General features: G+C 47.1%; 1 long non-coding RNA gene across 1 annotated transcript in view; it reads left to right on the forward strand.

Moving 5' to 3' along the window:
* LOC128076865 (uncharacterized) overlaps nt 1–11,198 on the forward strand; it is a 51,467-nt gene extending 40,269 nt beyond the window's left edge. Inside the window, exons 4-5 of the long non-coding RNA XR_008204703.1 lie at nt 4,250–4,354; nt 10,395–11,198. This is a non-coding gene — a long non-coding RNA (uncharacterized LOC128076865). The remainder of the gene's footprint in view (nt 1–4,249; nt 4,355–10,394) is intronic.
* Nucleotides 11,199–11,497: the final 299 nt, after the last annotated feature.

An 11,497-nucleotide genomic window follows, 5' to 3' on the forward strand; every position in this document is an offset into this window, starting at 1 on the left:
CCTGTCGGGTGTGCGGCTCCTGGGAGTGTGGGGCTGCCTTCTTCCTGGGGGTGAATCCTGCAGCAGGGGAGAGGCATTGTGAGTGGGAAGAGGGCTTCAGGTTTCATCAGGCCCCAAAAATCTAGCCAAGGAGAAGCCTTTTGTTGGCTGCGCTGCTCTGTTAATCCTGTCGCTCATGGAAACACGGCCTTGGGTCCACTTGCTTGATGCTTGCCTGGTTTTGGAAAAGCTTTATAAAGATACAGGTACTGGCCAACACAAAACTTTACGCATTTGAGCCAGATTCAGTTGATTTAAGAAATGGAGGTGTGTGTGTTTTTGTTTTCTCTTCTGGAGCATTGATGTGATTCATTCTGACACTTTTGAAATGAATTACGTTGTTTTTCCAGGCTTGGGTCACAGAGATGGATACTGATTGCAGCACCAGAGTGGAAAGTCTGTGATCCCTCTGCAATTCCTTTTAAGTCTCTGCCTTTTTGATCTAGTCTGAACAAGGGTGGCTCTGCCTGAGGATTGTATATAGCTCAGGAAGCTGGTTGCTCCTTTTGGAGGAGGGAGGTGCTGGCTTAAATTCCAGCACCAGAATAGGAGGCTGGATCTCGCTGATGTTGGGCAGTGAGCGAGCTACAGAGCTGTTGGATGCTCCCTTTGAGCCTCTTGCATTTTACTGTCTAAAATTCTTGAAAATGCAATTAGTTTGGTCTCATTTTGCTGTCCCATACCCGGTTATCATCTATCACTTCAGCTGTCTGGCATGCTCTTAGTTTCCTGTGATGAACTCCTGTCTGACACCTGTTGCTACTGAGTATTTGCTGCATTCCTCCAGTGAAGGTTGGGGGGCTGCAATGTCAGCAGGAGAAGCCATAAGCATACATGTACCATTTGGCAAGCGTGGGGCTTTGAAAAACACGGCAACAGTTTGAAGCTGTGCCCAGGTACAACCACCTATTGTATTCCATCTCTAAGTGGGAGGTGATCCCATTACCCAAAGCCACAGAACCTACAAATGGGTCCAGGGAGAACCCTGCTGAAACGAAACAAGGGAATTCACAACTAACACACTGGAGTCGTGTTTTTTCCTGCACCAGTGAGGTTGTGGAACTCTTTGCCAGGGGAACTGCTTGGGGACAAGAATGGAACCAGGTGCAGAAAGCAACTGGCCTGTTAGGCAGTTATTGGAGTTACTCAAATTCATAGCGAGTTTGAGGGAGTAAATATTCCATTTCACCATGCATTCTTCTCCATCAAGATGCTGCAGAGGCTCTTGTGCTCTCTTCAACAGGTGATCACTACCTTGGTCAGCCCACTTGTCTGCTTTGATTCTCCCATGTTTCACTGTGTGTTTAAGGTAACAAACCAGAGATCTGCTGCCGGCAAATTATCAAGGTGTTCTCTTCAGGCAGCAATTCTGACTGTGTACAACCTAATTATTCTAAAGCATCTAAATATTCTATCAGTGATTTGGCGTTGTCAGTGTGAGGCGCTTTCGATACAGGGAAGCAGAGCTGGTTCCAAAGCGTTGGCAGCTCTGGGACACAAGTTTCTGTGGAAGAACTGCACAATAAATGGTCAGGTCAGCATGTTTGGGGCTGTCTTGGTCAAATGAGGTCCTCTGTGAGTTTCTCAGTCTAGACATGTAGCTGTGCATTTCTGTTAGCTTTTGTCTACAGCTCAGAAAGGAGAGCGAGTCTTCCCAAAAGCTCTTTAAGACAAAAGGTTCCCCTGTCCTTGGATAGGCAGGGGGAAGTGACTGCAGGAGTGTGACCACTCCTCGGTGCTGGATTTACAGCTGGTGGGAGATGAGGTGTCTGCCTAACACCAGGGCTGACTTATGGGCGCAAGTGAAGGGCTCTGCCAACCTGAGGGAGACAGGGGGTATGCTTAAGGAGGAAGGATTTGCCTTTTGGCTCTTCCAAGTGTGGCGTGAGGCACAGATAGGCTGAACACAGGGTATCAGTAGTGCAGGCTGAAGTCAAATGACTTCAGAGGAGCAGGCAAGGGAATGAATATCTGAAAACACAAGTCTGATGTGGAGGGTTTGGTTACGGGAGGGCTGAGAGAGCACGTTTGCCCTTTACCTGCATGGGAAATGTTTGAGAAAGGCTGGTGGAAGTGTGTGTACATGCACCCTGAGCTGGGAGGGAGGGGAGGCAGCAACTGGTGTGCCACATATAGCCTCTGGCTGACTTAGCACTTGTGCCTGGTTGCCCTCCTGCTCAAGGTTTTCTAATTCTGTCCCAGACCATGTCAACGTCCTCCAGCAAGCAGCAGTGAGACATACAAGGCATTCCTCGGAGCCCTGAGCATCTCCATCCCCCTTGAACAGCAGGAGAGCTGCTGGGGGGGAAGAAGCAGCCCCCTGGAGGTGTTGGTGGCTCTGCACTGCGTTCAGCTCACGTTCAGCCTGTTAGAAACCCTCCTGATATCACTATTCTCCAGGGAAGAAGTCAAGTTGCCCAAGCACTTTTTGTAGTTTGCTTTCCACTGCCCCATAAAAAAACCTGATTGTTTTTGACCTTTATTTACCCTGTGGTTGTACAAGCATTGGCTTGTAGGTTTCAGAGTGACTCTGAAATGCAAATGCCTTGGAAAAATGCATCCGAAATATAGGTGAGCAGCACTCTCAGTATATCAAATCCTCAACAGGCCTCCTTACCATAGGCCCTGAGGAATGCTGTGTGGTTTTAGATGTGAAGATTAAACACACTATCATATTCAGGTCCTGGTGCACTCTCACACACAGTGCTGTGAAAACAATCTGTATGGTGGTTGGCTGGATGCAAATGAGCATCAAGCATTTGAAGAGCACTTTCTTTCTCATAAATCACTCAGCCTCTGAGCATCCTGTGTCTCTTAGCGTATTTATTGCTACCTTCAAAGTAGCTCTGGTGGAGAATTGACATGGGGAGGCAGTGGTGACATTTTGCTTGGGGAGTCTGGGGATCTGAGACTATTCCATGTCTGGGCAAGGCATGCCCTGGAGGCAGCGCAGCTGTAGCAGCTCAGTGGAGTCTACACTGTGCCTTTTTGTCTGGCCTTCTGGCCAGCATTGTCACCAGCTTGGTGCCTATGGACTTGCTTCCTCTTGGAGCATCAGCTGATGTTTTCTGATGACACCGCATCCTCTTACCCCAGCAGGATTTTTGTTCCCACTGTCTGACTGCAGCTGGGAAGGAGATCTCCAGGCAGCAGGTAAAGGAGCCTTACCTCAGAAATGTCACAAGAGGATGATGTGTGCTGCATGGTGACCTTAACGGCAGCAGGGAGGCTCAGCAACCCATTGTAGAGCTGTCTGGGGGACAGAGCATGCACTGAGCTGCTTTTGTCCCAGCACTGCCACATGCCCTCTCCTGGACACTCCTGACTAAGCCACTTAAAGCTATCTGTGATGGAACTTGGCCTTTGCGTTGAGCTCATAGGACTTCTGCCTTCCTTCTGCATGAGAGAACAGCCCTTGGTAAGGTCCTGAAGTCATCACGGCGAAGCTGTGAGCCTGTTTTTTGGGGAGCAAGAATGTATATGTGCGCAATGCCTCTCCTCCAGGATGTCAAATAGCTTTGCTGGCCTTCTTTAAATAGCCTGCTGGTGCTGTCCCCCTTATTTAGTTGTAGGGAGAGAAGTGACACAGTGATGCTCAAGAATGTCACTTTGCTTCTCGTGTGACCGATGAGATCAGAGGTTGTTAGCAGGAGATTCACGATGACCCTCACTGGAAGCGTGGCTGGGGGGACCCTGTGGCCATGGGGGCACTTCCAGCATGAAGAAAGCTTTGTGGGAGGGCAGTTGGCAGTCAGTGCAAGCTGCCTCTGCCTCTACTTAGAGCACTCTGACTATTGCATTGAAAGCTGCTGCTTTCTGTAAGATGCACGTATTCAGGGCTGTGGCAGTTCACCTGCAGAGTGCGGTAGGAGCAAGGTCTCAGTCTGAACCACTTCTGCTCAAATAGGCAGCCCCAAGGTTTTTTTCTTGCTTATTAAACTTCTGTCAAAGGCTGTTGCTTTGCAACATGAGATGGCTTCAGAGCTGCCAGTGAGTGACTGATGACATGCTTCATGGAGACTGTTATCTCCAGAGGTAGTTCAGAAATGCCTGTTATCTTAAAATATTTTTGTCCTAAACTCATCTTCCCTGGGCAGCTTCATTATGTCAGTAGAGCTTCAGCAGTTGGTGGTGGGATGCACATTTGCAGGTGCAACTTTTATTTTTAACCCTTTTCCTTGTAAGTTTTTCTTCCTTTTTTTTTCCCTAGAGCCATTTCAAACCATGCGAGTGAGAACACAAGTGCAGCTGGACCTGGAGTGCCACAACTGATTTAGATGAACGATTGTGGAAAGAGCTATTTGAGAAGTCAATGGTAAGTACATTGAAGAAGTCATTCCTTCTGTAGTTTTGAGGACTCCCAAGTAAATGGGTGACAGACTGGGTGATGGAAGACATTGCTGCCACGTCCACATGCAAGAGTATCCTGGCACATACTCCAGGTCTACGACTTCCTTAAAACAGTTGTACCACCTTTCTTTTTTTTTTGCTTGGAAATGGCCACATAGGAATTATTTATTCCTCCCTTCTGGCAAACGAATTTTAGTTTCTGGAGTTTTCAAGGATGGGTAAAGATGACTATTTGAAATCTGGACCATTTTGGTGAACTAGTAGACCACCAGGTATTTTTATGTCCTGAAGCTTCATCGTTGGTTCTCATCAGATACTTTGAAAAAAAAATGTGTCAAGTGAATAGATCTGCTGAAGACAGTTGCCAAAGGATGTAAGACGTTTCAACTAAATTGAATCAAATTAGAAATTCAAGTGACTGCTCTGTAGTGTTTTTTTCTTTATTCAGGTTAAGGGTATTATGGATCCAAGTTGAGGGAGGGAAGATTTAGGTTGGATGTTAGGGGGAAGTTCTTCACAAGGAGAGTGGTTAGGCCCTGGAACGGGCTGCCCAGGGAGGTTGTGGATGCCCCGTCCTTGGACGTGTTCAAGGCCAGGTTGGACGGGGTCCTGGGCAACCTGATCTGAAGGTGTATGTTTGGTGGCCCTGCTAGGCAGGGGGGTTGGAACTACATGATCCTTGAGGTCTCTTCCAACCCAGGTGATTCTGTGATTCTGTGCATTATCCACAGAGGTAGGAATTGAGTCATTTTTGCCAAATCCAAACATGCTTTCATCTCTCGTGTGCAGATGAAATGCTGCCTGCTGGTATTTACCTGCTTTTTTGATTGATATTCTGTGATACCTGCACAGTCCTGGGAGACCAGAATGTCGGTGATGTTTAGCAACCAATGTAATGAAATGAAGCACAGGTAGTTTCAACGCAAAGGATCTTCCTCTACATTTGTAATCTCAAATGCCTCATAGCTTTAGCCTCCCCAGGGGGATGATAGGATGTTCCCTGGCAGGCTTCGTGCTTTGAGACATGGGATCCACATGATCCGTTTTGTCCCCAGGTGCTGTGTGGAGCATTTCTGGCTGGCAGGCATTGGCCACAGTTTCATTTTGGCTCCTCTTTATCCGTGACGTGTTATCTGGCAGAATTCCTGCGGCATGTGGAGTTGGGTCTCTTTCCTTGTAGATTTCTAAAGTAAACAATTTAGCTGAATGTTTGAATACTTCTGACTAGCAATAGCACCAAGCCATATGCGCTGCGGTGACTTGAAGCCAGTGCTTCTCTTCCAGAAACTGCTATGAATTAATTTTGTGTGTTTGATTTGCCATTGTGAATCTTACACACAGATGATGATTGAAGGCACTTCCTAAATTATTCTCTTACTGTGTTTATGTGAATTGAATTGGCAGGGTCAAGGAGCTCGCTTAGAATCAAGTTATAACCTTTGGGGGACTTGGCATAGGGTTTCCTGACTTCTGTGATGGTGCATAGGATTTCATACTATGATAAAATCCTGTTGAAATAATGGAGCATTTTGAAAATCAAAGCATCTGGAAATCTGTCGCTATGGGTGGAACTTGGATCTAACCTTCACACAGTTGGATCTATCTCTGAAGGGATAGGAAGTACCGTGTTGTTAACCTCCAGCCAGTGCCTCCCTCCTCCCATGTTCAATGTCAGTTTAATACAGCTTCTGTAGGATAGGTTGGAGAGGGGGACAGCTCTATATTTACAACTGCCATACTTACCAGCCTGGGAGGTATGAGTTCCATCTCTGTGCCTGCTGCATTTGGTATTTGATAGGAGTTAGTGCTGGGAGTATCTCTTCCATTTGTACTTCTTATGATCATAAATTGAGACTCTAACCCGTTTTTTATCATGAACTAGCCCTAGGGCTTGTGCTCCTTTCGACCATGGCTTTGGAGATATTCCCTGAGGAAGTTTCCAGTGTGGCTGTGGGCCCTGCTGGGTTTTTTAATTTGCATTGCTTTCTTTCCTTTTTCTCCTTTAAACTTTTTCCAGTCGTCTTTCAGTTGTCATTGTTGGCGGTGAGGTTTTTATCTCCCCTTTTGAAAGCTTCAATTTCCACAAAGATTTTATATGGTGTTGTTATCATTGTAAGAATGTCAACAGTAACTGTAATCAAGTTGGTCTGCTGTGGACTTCAATGTTTAATGCAAGTATTCTTCTTGCCCTTGGCTGCTACCCTTGGCTTTCCTCCCTGAGGGTGCTCAGCACTGAGCAGTATCCCCGATGCATTGATTTAGTAGATCTACCACCTGCACAACTGGAGTTAAGAACAGCCATTCCCCAATTCCTAATTAACTTGACAAGTCCTACAGCCCTGTCTCTCCAGAGGGGAGTAGAAACCCAAAGCCACAGCACAGTTGTGAGTGCTGCTCTCCTGAGCTCGCGCGCTTGCCACAGCTGGGGATTAGACAGCTGAAGAAAATAGTGCAGCAAAAAGTGGCTCTGGCAGCTCTTGGGATGAGATGACATCTGCCAGGAGAAACGTGGTTTTGGCAGCTTCCACAGCTGAGGGTTGTTTTCCCCATAGTGCACTTGTGCAGACCTGCTTTCCCTGTCATCCTTTGCTCAGTAACGAGGATGGTATTTGGTCTTCACTGGCCAGAGATTTCAGCAGTTGTGAGTGACTTTCTGAGACCAATTTTGCTTTTCTTTTTTTCTTCTCCCTTTTCTCCATTTAGTAAAAAAATAGCAGCCACCTTTCATGGATTTTTGTATTGAACGTCTGTCCTCCTACTCAGGGTGTCTCAAATCACTTCACTTTGGAAATCTGTTACCATGGATGGGTTTTCAAATGGTGAGCAACAGCTGCCTCTGCTCCACGTGATGTTTCTGAGGCCACACAAACATGTAGTATGCTGTTCATTGTGAGGGTTCAAAAAGAAAGAACGTAATGGGAAACAACCATATGGGGAAGATAAAAACCAAGAGGTGGATGGCCATGCTTTCTGGTAGGTGGGTTCAAGGCACGGGGAGAGCTGGGAAATTGTTTGAACAAGAGTGTGGTACCCTGCTCATTGAAATGCTATCACCTCTGAAGGCTTGGATGTTGGAATGGTTTATCTGTGGCCCGGCACACCTTTCCTTTCCTTTCTGAGCACAGGGGGCCTGAGTTACCATCCCAGAGCTTAACAGCATGCGCTCATCCCTTTGGAAAGCACAGATGGAGAACCTGCTGCTTCTAGCTCAGTTTAAGAAGGTCACAATTCAGTCTGGTTTCCAGTTCCGTTTTGGATCAGAGGAGACCCCCGGTACGCCTTATTTCTATTCGTATCTTATTTTTTGCATGTATTGATGTTGCTGCCTTCAGTATGTTCCTGAAGGACAAAGTTTGCTTTCCCGCGGCCGTCACAAACTGCCGTTTGGATTTTTCTCTCTCGCCTTTTCTCTCAGCCTGAATTTCATGCCCATGCAGAGCTCCTAGTCCTGTGTCACATCTAAAGGTTACGTCCAGTGCTTTAGCTGGAGCTGCAGGAGACGTGCCCAGCAGCCAGCCAGGGTGCCTGCCCCGCTGTAGAGTAGATGGCCAAGAGATCCCTGCTGTTTTTAATAGCTCTCTGACACTCTTGGCCAGCAAACGTGGCACATTTCATTATAACTCAGTTTCACACAGGCAGGTGACCTTTGCGGTGATGAAGTTAAGCATCTCAGCCTTTTGCCATCTTTTTAAAGAGCTGGTGGCAGTTTCCTTGCTGCTGGGCTGTGCATCCTCAGAGTTCATCCAGGGCATAGGCTTACGTGCTGGCGGGGGGCAGGGTCCTGATCCACTTCATAACGAATCACACTCTGCCTCTGCTCAGTTCCCTGGACTTAGCTTCACAGTGCACATCTTCTGTGAGCTTCCAGTGCTGGGCAGCTCAGGGTTGCCTGCTCAATTTCAGGATGTGGGAGAAAAAACAAGCAGTGAAGTGACAAATGAGTTGTTGGAGGAGTCCCAGCTTGGAATTTGCAGCCAGGGGAAGGAGACCTGTCTGCTGAGCCTCAGCCCAAGGGAGACACGTCCACTGAAATATGTAAGATGATCCTAGGGGTCTTCTGCAGCCTTCATGATTCTATGCTTCTGTGCTCTCAGATGTCACCTCCAACTTGTCTGAGTTTCTTCCCTTTGGATGGAGTTCCGATGTGTGGAGAATTGTTGGTGCATCACATTGAGACTTCCTAGGCTTGAATCCAATCTGATTCTCCCAGTTTTAAGGGAGCCCCCCAGGTTACCTTCAATAGGAGTTTGAGATAGCTCCAATTCAGATCAAGAGCCATAGCAGGATGGCAGGTGCAGCTTCCATCACCTGAAGTTTCTCGAGGTTTCAGTTTGTCTGCACGAACTTTTTGATGTGTGTCAGTCTGTGTATAACTCTGGTACAGCCCTCATTTCTGCTGTCTGTGTCCTGCAGAGACACATCTTCCACTGGAGATGTGGAGGTTCTGGGGTTACACACGTCGTATTTAAATCTTACAGCGAGGAAAGCAAGGAGGGAATACCAAAATGTTTCTTATGAGGAATGTCTCTTCATTCCTCCCTCACTGAAATAGCCCATCACAAATCAGGGAAGTAAGTACTAAAAGCATTGCTCCTCTCTTTCACAAAGCAGTAATTCAACACTCGCTCATACAACACAGAGCCAGTGGTGCTCAGTGGTGCTGTGGTCTCCCCCTCGCTGGTGGGAGCTTGCCTTAAAGGAGAGGCAGTTGTAATAAAACTCAGCCAAATGGTGGAAACATGATCAACTCCTCGACCCGATCGGAGCCAGCAGCCGCTGAGTGGAACATTTGCTCTTGCTCTGTGTGCAGCTGCGTGCTGTAGTGTAACTATTTATGGGCTAGACTCCAATGGGATTTATGGACTATGAAACACTACCAACAGATTTGATTACTGCCTGAGATGACTGCAAATGCTGCAGCAAACTGCAACAGCCGCAAAATGAGGGCAGTCTGACGTGTGTCCTGCCGGTGAGAAATTCCCCAGCAGTGAGAGGATGGAGCTAAATGGCTCCACACAGGCGCAAGATTATGTTGCCTTCTTAAGGCTTCTGCAGTTGTTTTGAGCACCTCTGGGCCTCCTCTGTCACTGGTTACCTTCTTCACTGAGAGCGAGCTGAGCTGCATCTTGTCATCCACACAGGGTGTAAATGGCATGGTGACTGTAGAATGGCCTGAGTTGAAAAGGACCACGATGATCATCTTGTTTCAACCTCCTGCTATGTGCAGAGTCGCCAACCAGCAGACCAGGCTGCCCAGAGCCACGTCCAGCCTGGCTTTGGATGCCTGCAGGGATGGGGCATCCACAGCCTCCTTGGGCAACCTGTTCCAGTGCCTCACCATCCTCACACTGGGTCCATTCAGAACAGTGTTGTGATTTATAACCAAATCTGTTGTATTTTCTCCCAGGAAGGGGTGGAGGAAATGCACGGCATCTGAGGATGCTGAGCTGGCTGTGAGATTTCGTGTTTGGCACAGAATGGTAAAATCAAATGGCTCTTGTATCCCAGTTGGATGCTATATGAGGTGCTTTATTCCTCTTCTCCCATCTGCTGGGACCGCTTCAAATCTAGATTACCCTAATATTGAGTATGAGCCTGGTTTTTGGGCTCTCCCAGGATGTTTTTGTCCAAGAGCTGGAGAGAGGGTGCAGTTTTCCTTGGGCTAAGAAAGTTTTGCCTTGATCTCACACTGTATTTTGCTTCCCCCTTGCTGCAATACAGTGAACTGGAGTCCTGAAATGACCCAGAGTAAAAGCTACTACTCTTCTTCTTCCTCAAAAAGAGCAGCACGAAGGCAGCAGAAACAGGTGGGGGCAGAGATAAAACAGAAGGACCTTCAAACAGCTTTGCCACAGGAGAAGGCAGTAGAGACCACCACACTAGGAGTGAAAGCTGGCTTGAGCAGTAGTTGGGAATACAGAGCCTTGTGGGTGATGCAGAAACAGGCTCTGCCTTAAATCAGCAACTATATCAACAGCCAGTTTGTCCTGTTCTCCCCTGAACAGCTTCTAAGGGAGCAGTTTTGATGCTGGGATACTAGAAACCCTGCACAACCCAGTGATGTGATGGTTTTCTCCAGGTCTCAGAGCAGCTGTCCAGATCTTCACGCTCACCTCTGCTTTCAGAGGTAAGTTGCACCAGCGGGGTGGTACTGGGTTGGTGATATTTGTCTCCAGACACCAAATGCCACATTCACAGTGTCTCAGCCAGCCTCACTGCTCTCCACCTCACCACTGTCTGCACAAAGCATTGCCTGAACCAGACAGTGTTTCTTCTGCAATAGCAGCCTATGTAATTCTCACTCGGGAGCCAGGAAGAAAGCTCTCTGAAGCCCTTAGGCAAATGCAGGGGGTGTATGAGGGATATAAATATGTTTGTGTTAGAGTGTTTTTGTGTCTGTTTCCAGCTTGTGGCAAAGAGGTATTTGATGGGTGCTATCCTGCTGCTGTCTGAATGATGGAAGGGTTTGCCTGTTCTTTTCAAAAAGGAAAACAAAACAAAATAACAACAACAAAAAACCAATTCTACCTGTCATGTATTCTACCTGTATTATCATTAAGATCCTTTAATTAATATACTCAGGCTTGCTTTTAAGGTCAGGCACAGACAAATCCAGTAGGTGGGCCCGAAATGTGATCAGCCATTCAAAGTTAATTAAACTCTGCCTGACTCCTACGTTCAGCTGTTGTAGAAGGGCTGGATCCTGAACTGCCCTACATCAGCTTAATGCCATGGGCTTTACACAGATCAGGCATTGGCTCCAGATCTGACCAGTGTAGAGGACTTTTCCAGAACTGAGAAAAGTAAAGCTAAGGATAAAAACAAAACTACCACCTTCTCCTCAAAAAGAGAAAGGGGAGAAAAAAAACCAAGTATGCAGAAGGTATAAAGCATCTTTTTGATTGATTCAGGAAGTTAACAGTCACTGAAGCAATCTTCTGAGATTCAGCTGTAATCCAGAAATCTATGCTTGTACCTCTTGCCAAGGTTAATGAGTTCCATGAGTTAAAAGGCCCAGCCGTGAAGATGCTGAAGCATCCACATGTGCCAGCTATGATACTGTATCTGGAGGTTTGAATCTGCACTGGTCTGAGCGCTGAGCAATTTT

This window comes from Tympanuchus pallidicinctus, unplaced genomic scaffold (assembly GCF_026119805.1).
Source record: "Tympanuchus pallidicinctus isolate F22 unplaced genomic scaffold, pur_lepc_1.0 scaffold15, whole genome shotgun sequence".
NCBI classification, from domain to species: Eukaryota; Metazoa; Chordata; class Aves; order Galliformes; family Phasianidae; genus Tympanuchus; species Tympanuchus pallidicinctus.